Source organism: Mobula hypostoma, chromosome 26 (genome assembly GCF_963921235.1).
Source record: "Mobula hypostoma chromosome 26, sMobHyp1.1, whole genome shotgun sequence".
In the NCBI taxonomy this organism is placed as follows: Eukaryota; Metazoa; Chordata; class Chondrichthyes; order Myliobatiformes; family Myliobatidae; genus Mobula; species Mobula hypostoma.
This window is the reverse complement of record NC_086122.1, coordinates 35,653,436-35,663,513: the sequence shown is the minus strand read 5'-3', so window position 1 is coordinate 35,663,513 and position 10,078 is coordinate 35,653,436. Positions and strand designations below refer to the sequence as shown.

General features: G+C 43.1%; 1 long non-coding RNA gene across 1 annotated transcript in view; it reads right to left on the bottom strand.

Annotated features, from left to right (window-relative positions):
* Positions 1–1,696: 1,696 nt before the first annotated feature.
* Positions 1,697–10,078, bottom strand: part of LOC134338111 (uncharacterized) — a 46,468-nt gene continuing 38,086 nt past the window's right edge. The window contains exon 3 of the long non-coding RNA XR_010016142.1: positions 1,697–5,419. This is a non-coding gene — a long non-coding RNA (uncharacterized LOC134338111). The remainder of the gene's footprint in view (positions 5,420–10,078) is intronic.

The following is a 10,078-nucleotide window of genomic DNA, read 5'->3' as shown; positions in this document are numbered from 1 at the left end:
CACACGCACGCACGCACTGGTGAGAAACAACGACACTTTACTGGCAGCAAACAAATCTATTAATTAAACAAATCTATTATAGTGTATTAATCTACACTATTAATCACACTTTTTCTGGAAAATGATCACGCAATCAATAGCCTGTAACTTCCCTTTTGGAGTTGTGGTTTCGAACCACTTGTACAATCTGGCATTTCTGTGATATTCTGGGGGATCAGTTGAACTGGAGTCTCAAAGGTGCAGTACAGGTGTGGTGGCCTGGCGGGGAGGAGCCGGAATGAGGTGGCAAGGCCCGGGCTCGAAAGCCAGGAGCAAGCTGATGTTTGGCCACTGCTGGGGCGGACTTGGGGGCTGAATTGAGGTGGCAAGGCCCAGGCCCAAGACCCAGGAGCAAGCTGATGTTTGGCCATTGCTGGAGCGGACTTGAGGGCTGAATTAAGGCAGTGGAGCCCCGCCCTGAGAACAAGGAGCAAGCCGATGTTTTGGGCGCTTTAAGCACAGGGCCAGATTGAGAAGGTTGGGGTGATGAGGTCGGAGGCGAGGCATGGGCTGGTTCAGCTCACTGCTCTTCGAGGTTTACTCATCTCTGCTTTGAACTGAGGCTGTGTCCTGCAAGTAACGGGCTCCTGGACCAGCTACAGTGATGAACTGGCTTCATGGCCGTGGACTCGCTCTCATAAGCTTTAATTCTGACTGTTATTCATTTACTTGTTATCCTTTTCACAATTTGTTCCTTTTTTTCACATATCGGGTGTGGGTTTCTTTATTTTGTGGCTGCCTGTAAGGAGACAAATCTCAAGGTTGTATATAGTATACATACTTTGATAATAAATGTACTTTGAGATTTGAACACACACACAGAGAAACAAGTACAAAAACTCACACAGAACAAACGAACTGATTTGAGTAGTGTCGCAGTTAACGTAACACCATTACAGCACCACCATACTATGTTCACTTCTCACCGCAGTCTGTAAAGAGTTTGTACATTGTCTGCATGACTGCGTGGGTTTCCTCCAGGTGATCTGATTTCCTCCCACACTCCTAAGACGTACAGTTGGTCGGTTCGTTGGTCACATGGGCACAATTGGGCAGCAAGGACTCATTGGGTAGGAAGGGCCGGTGACCATGCTGTATCTCGAAATAAAAATAAATCACTGGAGCTTACTGAGGATCACAGGCTGCTCTGTCCTGCAGCATTACATCTGAGAGGCGACATTTTCTGTGCTATCATAGGAGCTCCTGGTGTCTCTTGGCCCTCATTCCGCGAGGCTGATTTGAAAGACAAAGGGAGTGGCGTAGTGGCATCAGCACTGGACTTTAAGCCAAATGGTCCCAAGTTCAGATCCAGCCAGCTACTTACATGCTTTCCGTTGGCCTTGTAAAAATACAGTCAAAAAGGCCCAATACGCCACAAGGTGTAAAAACGAACAAAAATTGTAAAATTCACGATATACAGGAGGTAGAAGTCTTCCAATTGTACAGCCTTGGACATTAGGACATTAGAACGGTGGAGTACACATGATGACTTTACGTAATTCCTGCATAAATAAATGAGCACCCGTGTGGTACAGAACATGAGTTGCAGGACGCGATCCTGCTGAAGCAGACTCACCTCACTCGAGACACATGGAACCATTAACAATACTTTAATTCAAACCCCTGAAATGAATAAATAAAGATCTGCTCTTTGAAATAGTTTATTCTAGTGAGAGGATCCACAAGGCCAGGGTTAACTTGGAAACACAGTGTGAACATCCAGAGCTAATGTTAGACCTTTGTGTGTGTTACTTTGGATTTCCAGCATTTCTCTTGTTTATGATGTTAGATAACATATCTTTATACAGAGAGCTGATAAATTTTGGAGCATTCTTTTCCAAAAAAAGATTCTTAAGGAGGGGACTGGAATCAGCAAGAGGGAAGATCTAGAGTGGGGGTTAGAACATAAAACATAGAACACAGAAATCTATAGCATATTACAGGCCCTTCAGCCCACAATGTTGTGCCAACCATGTAACCTACTCTAGAAACTGCTTAGAATTTCCCTACCGCACAGCCCTCTATTTTGTAAGCTCCATGTACCTATCTAAGAGTCTCTTAAAAGACCCTATTGCATCCGCTTCCATCACCATTGCCAGCAGTGCATTCCACGCACCCACCATTCTCTGTGTGAAAGACCTACCCCTGACATCCCCTCTGTACCTACTTCCAAGCATCTTAAAACTATGTCCCTTCGTGTTAGCCATTTCAGCTCTGGGACAAAGCCTCTGGCTATCCACACGATCAATGCCTCTCATCATCTTATAAATCTCTACCGGGGGTCCCTCTCATCCAGTATCCCTCCAAGGAGAAATTGCCAAGTTCACCCAACCTATGCTTGTAAGGCACGTTCTTCAATCCAGGCAACATCTTTGTAAATCTCCTCTGCACTCTTTCTATAGTATCCACATCCTTCCTGTAGTGAGGTGACCAGAAATGAACACAGTACTCCAGCTGGGGTCTGACCAAGGTGTTATATACCTGTAACAAGGGATCCCAATCTTTTTTATGCCATGGACCCCTACCATTAACTGAGAAATCTGAGGACCCCAGTTTGTGGACCCCTCTTCCAGAAGATAAAAAAGCCTAAAAGCACATACCACTGGGCTGAAGGACAGCTTCTCCACCACTGTTATAAGATTATTGAATGGTTTTATAGTATAAGATGGACTCATAATCTCACAATTTACCTCAGTATGATCTTGCACTTTATTTCCTACTTATACTGCACGTTAGCTGTTGCACTCTATTCTGCATTCTGCTACTGTTTTTACCTTGTTCTTCCTCAATGCACTGAGCAATGATTTGATCTGTATGAACAGTAATGCAAGACAAGCTTTTCACTGTATCTCAGTGCATGTTGCATTAATTCTAACTCCAAGATGACCATCTGTGGGAACTACAGAATATTCTCCCTGCTATCTGCCACAGAAGAATTCTTTGCCACGGTCATCCTCAACCAATCCTGACAGGGGCCAAACAGCCACTCCCCACATCACAGTGTGAATGCTGTCTTTTTCAGGGGAACAGGAGACATGATCTTCACCACACGAGTTCAGAAAAGATGTAAAGGACAACAGCAACAATTTGACATGACCTTATTGGACTTTGCCAACGTCTTTGAGTTCATCAATTGGGAGGGATTGTGAAACATCCACCTTAAATTTGGCTATAGACAGAAATTCATCTCCATGTTACATTTGGTCTACAATGGTATGCAAGTCATAATATTAACCAATGGCTCCACCATAAACAAACACTTTCTTTGTACATTCTCCTCGTGACTACATGGATTTCCTCCAGCTGCTCCTGTTTCCGCCTTCAGAAGAAGAGGCCTACTCAACCCAACGCTACATGACATTTTATGTGTTAAAGATCAAAGGACAATTCCATATTTACAATACATTCACAATGCTTTCTTTGAACCACACCCAAACTTTCCACCTCCCACTTTGCACCCACACCACAGACACCTAAATCAATTTTAATCAGCATTGCTTGGTCTTCCCTTTAACTGTGATTCACGGCTCTTAGGAACCCATTGCTCAGAGCTGCATTTTAAATTTAATCTATAGTCTAGATTCATATTTGAAGATTGGTTGATGAAGTTATTTGCAATATGTGCTAACCCCCAAAACACCCAAAGACATATGGTTAGGGTTAGTGAAGATGGGCATGCAATGCTGGTGCTGGAAGTGTTGTGGCACTTACGCAATGCCCAGCACAATCCTCGCTGATCTGATTTGATGAAAATGAAGCATTTTACTGCATGTTTTGATGGCCCGATGTACATGTGACAAATAAAGCTAATCTTATCTTCAAATAGGCCTGAGAAGTTGAAACTCACTTTCTTCAAACTTTCTGCAGGAGTGCGACTAATCTTAATGACCAGAAGGCAGCCATTCCACCTACGGCGATGACAGTCCAGATCAGGGCAAAGCTCATTCATGGATTGTAGTATACTGAGACACAATTTTCTGCATGCAAACAGAGGCTGAGATCTAAGCTATCATCACAGAGGCATAGAAAAGGATGTAATATTGGCAAGTTCTTCACCAACCTGCAGTACTGCTCTACATTGCCCCATGACCATAAGGTTCATGGCAAGATCCTGGAAAAATGGGCCATTTCCATATTTTGAGAGCCAACTCTGGGCAAAGGCAGACAAGAGTGAATAAATTCACCTATGTGCCATTATTGTTCTTAATTGATAAAGAAAAAGGGTTTTGAAGATGAAGCATCTGAGCTTCAATGAAGTTCAATGTCTACTAGCCAGCAGATATGCTTCTATGACCTGGACTACCTTCAGCGGGTATCTCAAGACACTGGAAAGATGCATCAATATTGTCTCTACAAAATCTCCCAAACTCACTGGAAGGATTAGTGAGCCAACTTTGGTATCTTCCGACATCCCTTGTACTGAGGCCAGTCCTTATATAGCCGACTATGTTGGGTAAGCCACTTTGTTTTCACAGTCAACACGCGTCGCCTGAAACTTTCCTGAGCTTTTCTGAGCACGGTCATGGCATGTGATTGCCGGGAAGACTGAAGAGAAAGATACTGAAAGCTTTTTTGAGAAAGTGCAAAATCCCCACTAACTCCTGGGAATCTCTGGTCCAAGGTCACTCCAAGGAAAGTATCAGCATTTTGGGTGGCATTCCAAATCTCAAGGGCTTGCACCAGGAGCAAACAGAGGCCAAGTCTTCAACAAACCACCTCACAAAGTACCGGCCATCCACTCCAACAGTCACTTCTTGTCCCATTCATGGATAAGTGCCCACACAGGCCTCATAGAATCCACAAACTCAGAGTGGAAATAACAAAAAAAAACATGTAGGAGCAAAGTATTTATTTTCTGTCTGTCCATATTGCATTGTGTCGCACATTTATTATGGGTTTCAGTAATTCCTCACATGCGTTTGGGCGTGGTAGAAGTAAATGAGTGTAGTCACGTATCCAGTCTTTGAGCTGTTAGTTTAGTTAGAGATAGAGAGAGTAGGGGTTAGATGTTTTTTGGTACTGTTAGTTACTGTCATTTTGCTAATTCTGTTATCACTAGCCTCACTTATAATTCTAATTCTGTTATTGCTAATCCCACTAGTTTTGTTAGCTCTTGCTGGTTTCATAATAAAGGATCAAACATAGCTTCTTTGACATGGAACTCAGTTATTTGGAAGCACGTCATCCAGTATTAATTCCCTCACTCAGTCTCCCAGCGGTTTTCATTTGTATTTGAAGTAACCGCTACACAACACACTCAGAATGCTCGATGGGCTCAATAGGTCAGGCAGCATCTATGGAGAGGAGTAAGCAGACGGCATTTCGGTTCATCAGGACTGTTCAGAATGGAAATGAGACAGCTTTGACCTCAGGTGAATGCCTAAGAAAAAGAAATTGAACAAGGTTATTAACGTTTTGAAAGATTGGACTAATTAAGCAGAGAAACCGATTCAAGACGCTGAGTTGCCTCTGCTTGTTGCTGTCTTCCAGCATTGTTATGACCCTTACACTGTGAGTGAATTAGTTCTGTGAATTTATTTAGGTTTAGGGACACTGTGACTTCACTGTCACTGGATTGAGAGACCTGGGTGTTCAGTCATTTGGGACACTCATTGACACTGTGATCTTGTTGCATTGTTCCATTGCTGGTTGGTCTTCTCCTGCCCCTGTTTCTTATGTTAACATAGACCATAGGACCATAAGATATAGGAGCAGAGTTAGGCCATTTGGCCCATCGAGTCTGCTCTGCCATTTCATCATGGTTGATCCATTTCCTTCTCAGCTCCAATCTCCTGCCTTCTCCCTGTATCCCCATCAGGCCTTGACTAATCAAGAACCTATCAACTTCTACCTTAATTATATCCAATGACTAGTCCTCCACAGCTGTGGGTGGCAATGGTTCACCACTCTCTGCTAAAGAAATTTCTCCTCATCTCCATTCTAAAATGATGTCCCTTTATTCTGAGGTTGTATCCTCTGGTCTTATACTCTCCTACCACAGGAAACATCCTCTCTACATCCACTCTATCGGAGCCTTTCAACATTTGATAGGTTTCAATGAGGTCACCTCCATTGAAATCTATGTTCATACAACTCGAAAAGCAAAAATTAGACAGGGTTCTTTGCCCATCTGCTGTGCATGTCCTTGCTGGAAAGTCTGTTTTGTATAAAAGCAAGTGTAATGTACTGACAGGTAACTGAAACACTCTGTTTCAGTTTGAACATGAAGGAAGATACCTTGGGCAATTGAGGCAGTGGACGGGGAGAATGTGCTGTCTGCCTTACACATACCTTGAAACCTCACTGCCACTGGGTCACCCATTTCAATTCTACTTCCCATTCCCATTCCTACATGTCAGTCCATGGCCTCCCCTACTGCCGCAATGAGGCCACACTCATGCTGGAGGAGCAACACCTTATATTCTGTCTGGGTAGCAACCTGATGGCATTGAATCATTGCTCCAACTTCTGGTAATTGCCCACTTTCTCCTTCACCATTTTCCATTCCGGTTTCCCTTTTTCACTTTATCTCCTGACCTGGCCATCACCTTCCTCTGGTGCTCCTCTCATCTTTCCCTTTCTTCCATGATCTTCTACACGCTATCTTATCATATTCCCGCTCCTCCAGCCCTTTATCTCTTTCACCAATCAACTTCCCAGCTCTGTCAATACCCCCTTCCCCTCTCCCGGTTCCACCTATCACTCCCCACATTGTACCTCTTCCTCCAATGCCCCAACCTTCTTACTCTGGCTTCTCCCCTTTCTTTTCAGTCCTGAAGAAGGGTCCAGACATGAAACGTCAACTGGTTAGTCTTTTCTATAGACACTACCTGGCATGCTTAGTTCCTCCAGCATTGAATGTGTGTTGTTGTCAATTACTCCAACCTGGGAATGAGTCTCAAATCCTCCTGTTTCTCCAATCCAAACAAAGTTGCTCATTCACAGGTCCAGTTCTGACCTCCTCTACTGTCCGCGTGGAGTGTGCATGTTTAGTCTCTAAACATACGGGTTTGTCCTGAATGCTCTAGTTTCGCACATCACAAAAACCCATGGGTTGACAAGTCAGTTGGCTACGGTAAATTGCCCCCACTTGTAAAATCTAGGCAGATTTTAGGGGAAAGTAGGGAGAACAAATTCAAGTTAGCGTAAGTGCCTATTGGGTGATTGGTGGGGTGCCTGTGCTATATGGCACAATGACTTCATTACAGAGAGATAGCTCTGTATTACAAAGAGACACTCATTACAGAGAGTTATCTCTATTATATCTCCTTATTACAAAGAGATATCTTAATCTACACATCTGATCTGAGTCTTTTAATCTGAACTAGATGCTTATTTGACTCTGAGTTAAACTGCAATTTTCCATGCCCCTACTTATCTCCATATCCCTTGTTTCCTCTCTTCTGCTGAAAACATCTTGTATTTATGATTACCTTTGGACTTGGCGATCTATTAGTACCTCCTATCTTCTAGCCCATATAGTCTTGATCTTATCCAAAGCTCTGTTGCATACAATCTCAACCACACCCAACTCCATTCCCCCACTGTCCCTGCGGTTCACTCCTGATCAGATAACACATCAATTTTAAATATCTCTTCCTTGTTTTCATATCCTGCCTCTCCCAGCTCTATAAACTTCTTCTGCCCCCCTCCCCAACCCTCTAAGATCTCTGTGCTCCCTTAAATGAGAATTTCACTTTTACTCTGGCACCCATGTTTCAGTTGCCTAGACCTTAATCTCTTGACTTGCACATCTAAAGCTTCTCCCTTATTCAAGATTGCTTAATGTCTTTTCATGTATACAAGTGTGAGGAGAATGAGGTGGAGCTAATGGGTGGAGGTGTTGATCAGACTTACTGCTTGGGGAAAGTAACCGTTTTTGAGTCTGGTGGCTCAGGCGTGGATGCTACATAGTCTCCTTTCTGAAGGGAGTGGGACAATCAGTCCATGAGCAGGGTGCGTGTGATCCTTTGTGATGCTGCTGGCCCTTTCCCAGCTCCTTTCTGTCCTTGACGGTGGGTAGGCTGCTGGCAGTGATACACTGGGCAGTTTTGATGACCCATTGTAAAGCCTTCCTGTCTGCCACAATGCTGTAAGACTTAACTGGAAACCTTCCTCCTTGTTCAAGTTTTTGCCCACCTTCTCTAATATCTTCAGTGTGGACCTTTGTGTGACAACACTCCAGTGAGGTGACTTAGGAAAGAGAAGTATCAAAGCTAGTTGTTGCGAATGAAATAACTGCAATTTGATTACAAATGAAAATTTGCAGGAAAAGTTTATTCATGATGCAAAGCCTCTTGAGTCAAGAAGAAACAGAAAATGGGAAATGAGGACCACAGGGCCTTAACCAGTGTCTCAATTGTGGTCCACTTGAGAACTCCCTTAGAACATTGTCTGTAGGTACGTATTATTTTCATATGAGGCATTGGTTTCACAAGCATCAGCTAGTTCTGTAAGCCAAGAGGAACTGGGTCTTCCATCTCTATCTAGCATTTTGGTATTTGTATATTCATAATGTTATGAAACCCGTTCCCCCCTCTCCACCACCCCAAACTCCAGTTTCCCTTCCTTAACTGTCCACCACTATCCCCACGACATGCTCTCTTCTTATTACAGGAGCCTGAAGACACCCACTCAATGTTTTAGGAACAGCTTCTTTCCCTCCGCCATCAGATTTCTGATCAGTCCGTGAACTCATGAGCACTCCCTCACTAATTCCTCTTTTGCGTTATTTATTTGTTTTTATAACTTAGTGTAATTTTATGTCTCTCAGAGTGCTAATACCACAAAACAGGACATTTTATGAGATACGTCAGTGAAAATAAATTGGATTGATGTTGGTTCTGTATCTCTCTCTGGGACCTTCTCCCTCTTCAGCAAATTTAACCCAGACCCTCATGGGAATGGGCATACCGTCAAAGGTGGAACACAGGGCAGGTTAAGAAATAGTTATTGCCCTTCAGCTATCAGCTATTGAACCGGAGGGGATAACTTCATTTGCCCCATCACTTGTTCCCACAACCTATGGTCTCTTCATCTCATGTTCTCCATATTTATTGCTTACTTATTTACTATTACTTTTGTTCTTCTCTTTTCTATTTGCACTTTGCTGACTTTTGCACATTAGTTGTTTATCCATCCTGTTAAGTGAGGTTTTTCTTTGATTCTACTGTGTTTCCTGGATTTACTGTGAATGCCCACAAAAAATGAATCTCAGCTTTGTATGCATGATATATATCTACTTTGATAATAATTCTACTTTGAACTTTGATTCGATCAGAGAGGCTGAAATTAAGCTTTGTAGGAGGCTCAAAGAGGCTGCAGCAGATCCTTCTCACTATCACCAACTACATCCGAAGCCCCTACCAAGAGACGCGTAGCTTCCCCATCCAAATATTTTGCTTTCTTCCTGCCCTTCTGCTTCCTTCCCTGTTTCAACTTTCAACTTTGACTTTGACATGACCAAAGATTGCCATGTTGTACTGTTTGAAAATCAAACACTGCAGATGCTGAAAATCTGAATGAAATGGCACAAGTCATAAAAACACCCAGCGAGTCAGACAGCTTGTGTAGAAAGGGTTAACACTTCAGTTCTCGTACCCTTCAGCAGAACTAGGAAAGAGAAGAAGAGCAAATAAATTACTTCTCTGCGCAACTTTATCTTGACAACTTCAGACTCAAGCACATTGCAGCTCAAAATTGGACTCACCTGAAATAGAACTACTTTAGACAATTTTGTTTTTCTCTTTTCCAGACCTGATGAAGGGTTCTGGACATGAAACTTTAACTTTTTTTAACTTTCCTGATCTCCTGAGTGCTTCCAACATTATTTTGCTTTATTTCCTGTCCCACTGTCTGGCAGTCTAATGCAGATCACAGTTCCTGCTTGTGCGTTGTGATCTCCAGGAAACGAGTCAACCTCATTTGGTCCAGACTAATCGGTTCTGCAGCCACACAACTTTGCGCAATCTCCTTCAAATGAGTCACCCCTTTCTTCTTTTTCTCATCCTTTTGCAAAGTCCAGATTTCACATCTGTGC